This window comes from Aplysia californica, unplaced genomic scaffold, assembly GCF_000002075.1.
Source record: "Aplysia californica isolate F4 #8 unplaced genomic scaffold, AplCal3.0 scaffold00078, whole genome shotgun sequence".
Lineage (NCBI taxonomy): Eukaryota > Metazoa > Mollusca > Gastropoda > Aplysiida > Aplysiidae > Aplysia > Aplysia californica.
In genome coordinates, this window is record NW_004797348.1 from 75,878 (window position 1) to 82,055 (window position 6,178).

The 6,178-nt window shown below is 39.6% G+C and overlaps 1 protein-coding gene across 1 annotated transcript in view; it reads left to right on the top strand.

Annotated features, from left to right (window-relative positions):
- The first annotated feature begins 851 nt into the window (after positions 1-851).
- LOC101854244 (regulator of G-protein signaling loco) overlaps positions 852-6,178 on the top strand; it is a 68,935-nt gene continuing 63,608 nt past the window's right edge. Inside the window, exon 1 of the mRNA XM_005094209.3 lies at positions 852-973. The gene's annotated coding sequence lies outside the window, so the exon portion shown is untranslated. The remainder of the gene's footprint in view (positions 974-6,178) is intronic.

Genomic DNA, 6,178 nt, shown 5'->3' on the forward strand with positions numbered 1-6,178 from the left:
AGGGGGGGGGGGGGGACAGGTGGCACATTCAAGCACTCACAACACTGTAAGCCCTCTCTGCTCATACCCCTGTAACTAGTTGGAAATCTGTATTATTTCTCCTTCAGTGAATAAAAGAACAAGAGAATATGACATTTTAGTGATTTTTGTCAGTGACTGTGGCAACTTTTCCCAATTTGGAACAGTTGCACTAAAAAATATATAAATCAATGTACAAAAGTTTTTAAAAAGCACAGAAAATTGAGGTAGCCAACCCACCGGTACTATTAATACTGAGGGTAATTTGCCATTTACAAAAAAAAAAAGAAAAAAAAAAAGAGAAAAAAAAGAAAAGAAGTTTTATTCACGCATATATTATAGATTCTATATATTATAATACGTGCATGATCGTCGGTCGTGACAAGTCGAAAAAAAAACAAAAAACGGGGGGAGTGGATAAAAACTGACTGGGTCACTTTTAGTGTTTTCTATAAATTTAAAAAGAATCTGCATCAGGCCCCCAATAGTGCATCGCTGCTGATCCAATCTTTGAATCATTTAGAATGCTTTTGTCTATTATCACAATTTCAAATATAGGCCTCTAGGTGTCAAGGCTAGGCTCTAAATGAAAAACACGTAGCCAAGGCTACCCTATAGGCCTAGCTTAGGGGCCTATATCTAGCAAGAATCTAGGGTCTAGGCCAGGCCTAGCTAGGCCCTATAGCAATATATTTTTTTTATGCCCCTCTTGGCCCAGGCCAGCCCAGCCTAGGCCTAGCCTATTAATTATTTGAACAGGCAAAATTGACGGATTTTTAACCAATGGAACTACAGAAAGAGCAAACCGGATGTTGACGTCGCGTATGTACAGTTTGAAAACAATGGTAGACTGAAGGAATAGCAGAGCTCCTTCTGACGTTGACTACTTTTTAGACCTGATGTGAAGTTTTTATCGAAATATGCGTTTTTAGAACGGCTCCACAGAGCGTTCCAGGTATTGAAGTGTATAAATGCTTTTTTATGTTAAGTTATTTTTGTTTGAAGGCTTTTATGGTGGGGTCAGCAGCTGGATCGACGGGTGCCGGAATGCAAGTCGTTTCGAAATGTCAATAAAAAAGACAGAGATCAAATCTCTACTAAAAGTCAACAAAATATGAACTCCATGGATATAGATATCTAGATCTAGATTCTAGATCTAGAAGATTCTATAAATAAAATCTAGATCTAGATTATCTAGATCATATGTGTGTGTATGTTTGAGTTTGAGTGTGTGTGTGTGTGACTCCGTTTTATTAAAAAATTTTGGCTTTGGGCACTAACTCTCTTGTCCTGCGTCTGTGCCGAGATGCGAATCTTATCAGCAACCAATTTCGTCGGACGTGCCGGGTAAGGCTGCCGGGGTCACTCAGTGTGTATTGTTGGCGGGCGTTTGAGTTTGTGTGCGTTTGTGGCCTTCTTCTAGAACCGCCTGCGTTGGTTCGTAATCGAGGCATACGTCTCATTCAAAACATGCCAAGTTGGTAGCTCTAGATGTTCGTCGTATCATTTGTTCACAAAATCAAGCTCATTTGAAAGATTTTGTATAGAAAAATGGAAGTCTTGTTTCCTGACTATCCATTTGAGCTCCTCATGATCATGTCTGAAAGTAAGTGAGTCAATTTCTTCGATATAATTTCATTGGACGAAGTCAATTTCTTCTATAATTTCATTGGACGAACATCTAGAGCTACCAACTTGGCGTGTTTTGAATGAAACATATGCCTCGAATGGGGATCCGACTCGGAACCCGAATTTCACGCAAGATGATGCGCGGTGTGTGTGCGCTGAGCCAGTACACTGATTCGGGACCAGAGCGTAGGTGAGGTGCCGAAATAGGCTTGATCGGGCGATCGCCTGATAAGCCTATTTCGGCATTCTGGTCCCTCGTCAGTCTGGCCCCTATTTGCTCTGAAGGACTTCTAATTTTAGAAGCGACCACTATGACATACGTTGTATAACCTGGCTTACTTAAAATAGCCCAAACTTTTACCTAGCCCACGCTAATGGTTCTAGCCCAAGAGCTCTAAACAGAGCCTTTCCTAAACCTAGCACTATCCCTAACCCGAAACCTAACCCTGAACCCCCCCACCCGATGATAGATAAAATATCATAAATTAAGTTTTAAGAAATTTTCTTTATGGCCGTTGACGATACAATCAAAAATTTTCTGCAATGTTCTGTCGTCTGTTGCCATCTCCACATTCTGCCCCCACCCCCTCCTCTGGGCTCCTGACTCTTTCTGCAGCCTTACTTTAGAACTACTACAACTAATTATTAGGTGCCAGAAACTAAATTTTCAAAGTAGCTGTATGCCAAATTTATCTGTTCCATTTGAAAGGCCTCTATGTCCACTGAGCATTTTGGTACCATATTACTTTAACCTCTCAGTCAATTTTTAAGAAAATGGTAGTTGTTTAAAATTTGATATAATTTGCTAAAGTAAGTCATTGGCTGCAACCCCATGTTTGACAGATAACAAAAGAGTACCAAGTGCACTAAACATCTCCACATTAACAGAGTAATTATAACATATGGAGCCTAATTTTTTTCAAGACTGAGATCATTACAAATCAGTATTTTATCGCCTCAAGCTCGATGATCTGCCGTTATTTCGACAAAAACACAGAGCATTGACCTGTCCGGCGCCGCACCGGCCCCCGCGGCGAACGAGTCGGCTCTATTACTGTAGTGTACCCCGCGTGGGGTTCACATGCCGAGTCTCGCGGAAGGATTGATGCAAAATAATTCCAAGCTTATTACTTTTTTCTAATAGAAAATAAACTGATCTTTTAATTGACTCCTTTTTTGAGCCGGTATTTTACATATTTTGTGTAAAAAATGGTCTTTGAAAATTGTGACGCTATTTTTAAAGGCTTTCTATATAAGCCAAAGGCCAAAATTATATCACAGGAAAGCCCGTTGAAAGCTCCTATAGTTCTCCACCAATGAAAAGATGGTGTTTAATCATCCCTCGTTCCGCGAAGCATTTCGTCGATGGGATTCACAAACCGGCTACATGCAAAAATTTCAAAAATTTTAAAATTTGCTTAATGAATAGTAACTAATACGTACGTGTCCCCAATAAATATTAAGTTTGAAAAAAAAACTAGAAATATGTTTTAATTGAGACTTTCCAAAACGGACACCTCTAGCTGATGAAAAAATGGGATCGCCAAACCGGCCATGTACATAGCCGCTTCGATTTCAGCAGACCGTCGCGACACGCATTGACACGTGTCATCGAAAACCGGCTACATGCTTCCCCGCTGCACCTCACCCCGACCGTTCCATACGTTTTTTTTTTCTTGAACTAGACAGAATTTTAAACTGTTATCAGTGTTCATCGAGATAAATAATATTATAGTCAACAATGAAGTGACTTGTGTGATTCGATTTACTAGATTAGATTTGTCAACTACTTTATATGCATCTTGATGAGACATAAGAACATGAAAGATTTATATAGAATTCAGCCACATTATGGGCCCGCACCTCTACAACAAGCTCTCTTCTTCTCCAGCTCATAATAATCAATAAACTTACTCCATTGTAACGAGGAAAAGCTGAACTTTTACAAGGTGTATGGCATTTGGTGTTTTATAGTGAAAGAGCAAAGAAACAGCGATGGGAATTACCCCGATTTCACCGATATACCACGGGGTCGGAAGGCCGCGAGCAGAGCTGGTAGTAACGGAGTACAAGTACTGTACTCCGGTACTTGTACTTACACGTTACAATTTTCGGTACTTTTACTGTACTCTGGTACATTTTTGTGAGTACTTTTGAGCTTAATGAAAGGGTAAGTGCTGGCATTTCTGATCATTATTTACGGAACAGACACCCGGACGGGCACAGCCGATCAACCAAGAGTTAAAAGTTGAGATCAAAGAACGGCCCGTCGCGTCAAAGATCAGCCACTATCGTGAATGTGATCACAAGCGTTACTTGTAAAACTCCATGAAACGGTACAGTGTTAGCTCCAGATGGGATCACACCATGGTGTGAACTGACCGATGCGTTTCTTTTCCCCAAACATCGCACTCGCATCTGAGCTCACCACCTAAACTTACATCACTCACTGGGTGGGTAGGACCTACAAGTTCGCTCCAGGCAGGATCACATCAAACTGTGAACTCTTCCCTGACCATTGAAAGCAGTTAAAATTTTTCTCTATTCCCGAATTTGCGAGACAGCCTGAATTTTAATTGGTGTGGCCACAACGTAATGGTGCGTAACGACAAAGTAAAGGCGGTGTGTGTGTGTGGGGGGGGGGGGGGAACCTCAACCAGAGGTGGAAAGCTAAAATTGTTGGATAGGTGAAGGGGAGGGGCAACTGGATAAACGTAGATAAAGATCTCAAGACTCACGATAGGCTAATGAGTGTGTATATTATTTATGGCATGTCTCATGCCACTGTGATTGGTCATCAAGGTTGACCACTCTTTGCTTGCCATATATGTGATAAAACCACCCAGGGGTCACGTCAGTTCAAGGGTCACTGTAGATTCTTCCTTGGCTTCGTCGGCTAAGATCCCTTCTTTTTCTTGCTTCCGAGCACTGGGATCTTAGGTGGAGACTGTAGTAGAGAATCTTTGGTTACACTACACTTACTAGACTCTAGGAAACCATTGTATTTTGGTTTGCCGTGGGCGCCGTGGACTACTAGTAGTGTGACCAAAATCTGTCTTACCACTATAATCAATTGAATCTGAAACTGTTTTCTCAATGGTATATCTTAATTTTTTAGGCTGCCTATGGGTGGTTTTTGCAAGGCAACATTGATTCCTTGAGGATTTGTTAATGAAGAATTCAATGCACTTTTCCATTTGTATGCTGGCCATTTTCATTAATTTTATGTTTTCTTAAGAGCAACTTTGTATCTCTCTACATTTTCCAATTTGGATACTTTTTCTGTAGAACTTTCCGACCTATTGGACTGACTTACATTTGATCACATTGTCTTGCTCAAACAAGTTCTATTCATAATATCACTTACCCACTAGTTTCGTCTGTTTGTTGGGTTTTTTTTTTCAATTTCACTGACCATTTCCACCTTCGTTCAGTGCGTACATTGTATCACATGCTTTGTATACTGTTTACATTTTTATTAATAAATAGCCTAATTTGTCAAATATACTGGATATGTTATGTAATATATGATGTTTTGCATATATAAAAGCGCTGAAGTGTTTTAGCATATTAGCAGAAAGTACTCAAAATGTACTCAATACTTTTTTAAAAAGTACTTGTACTCAAGTACATTTTACAGGAAAGTACTTTTACTGTACTTAAGTACATTTTTTAGATTGTACTAAAATTTGTACTTTAAAAGTACTTTTTAAAAAGTACTTTAACAGCTCTGGCCGCGAGTGCCCGCGAGGCCGTGTTTACGCTACCTATAATTATACTACTTGGCTCCTTCTTACTGAGCGCTGTCTTTCAGCCACAACCCTGGTCTTATGGTAGATAATATAAGATTTGTGAGGCATTCTGGTGAAATCAGGCCCGTCAAAATAATGGAATCAAAGAAATTGTCATTTTTTGACTGATTGGTGATTGTTAAATTTTTTCTTATTTTCTTTTTTTTTGGGTCCACACCTTCAACGTCCATTTAAAAACACATTTCTGTGTGGATTTTGCTGAAAAGCATTGATAAAAAGCTCAAAAATGTAAAATTTTAATTTCCAAGGACTGTTCTAGGCTATGGAAGTTACAAAACTTTGGCCGCCATTTTCTTGATAATTTTACCTTTGAAATCAGGCGACCCTGACATTCAATCGCAATTATATTTTGACTTCTGTTGAACATTCAGTATTTTTTTCACCTAAAGGAAGACAAATGGACAGGCTTTAAGATGATATCCATAAAACCCCATCCCAAAAATTGACGAGCACCTGATTCCACCACGCCATGACACATTTAACACCTTTAGCCTTCTCGGATAAAGGCGAAAAATCTTGGATGTCCTGTATTAAGTTGCGCGCACGTTAAAGATCCCTGAGTGGTCCAAAATTGAAAAGATGAGTAGGCTTCAGCTGCCACACGCACAAAATTCAAATAAAAATTTCCTATCAAACTGAAAATATTTAATATTTATTATATGTGTCCCGCACGCTCATTGACCTTTTTTATGCAGTTGCGAGCTCCGTAAAACACTCAG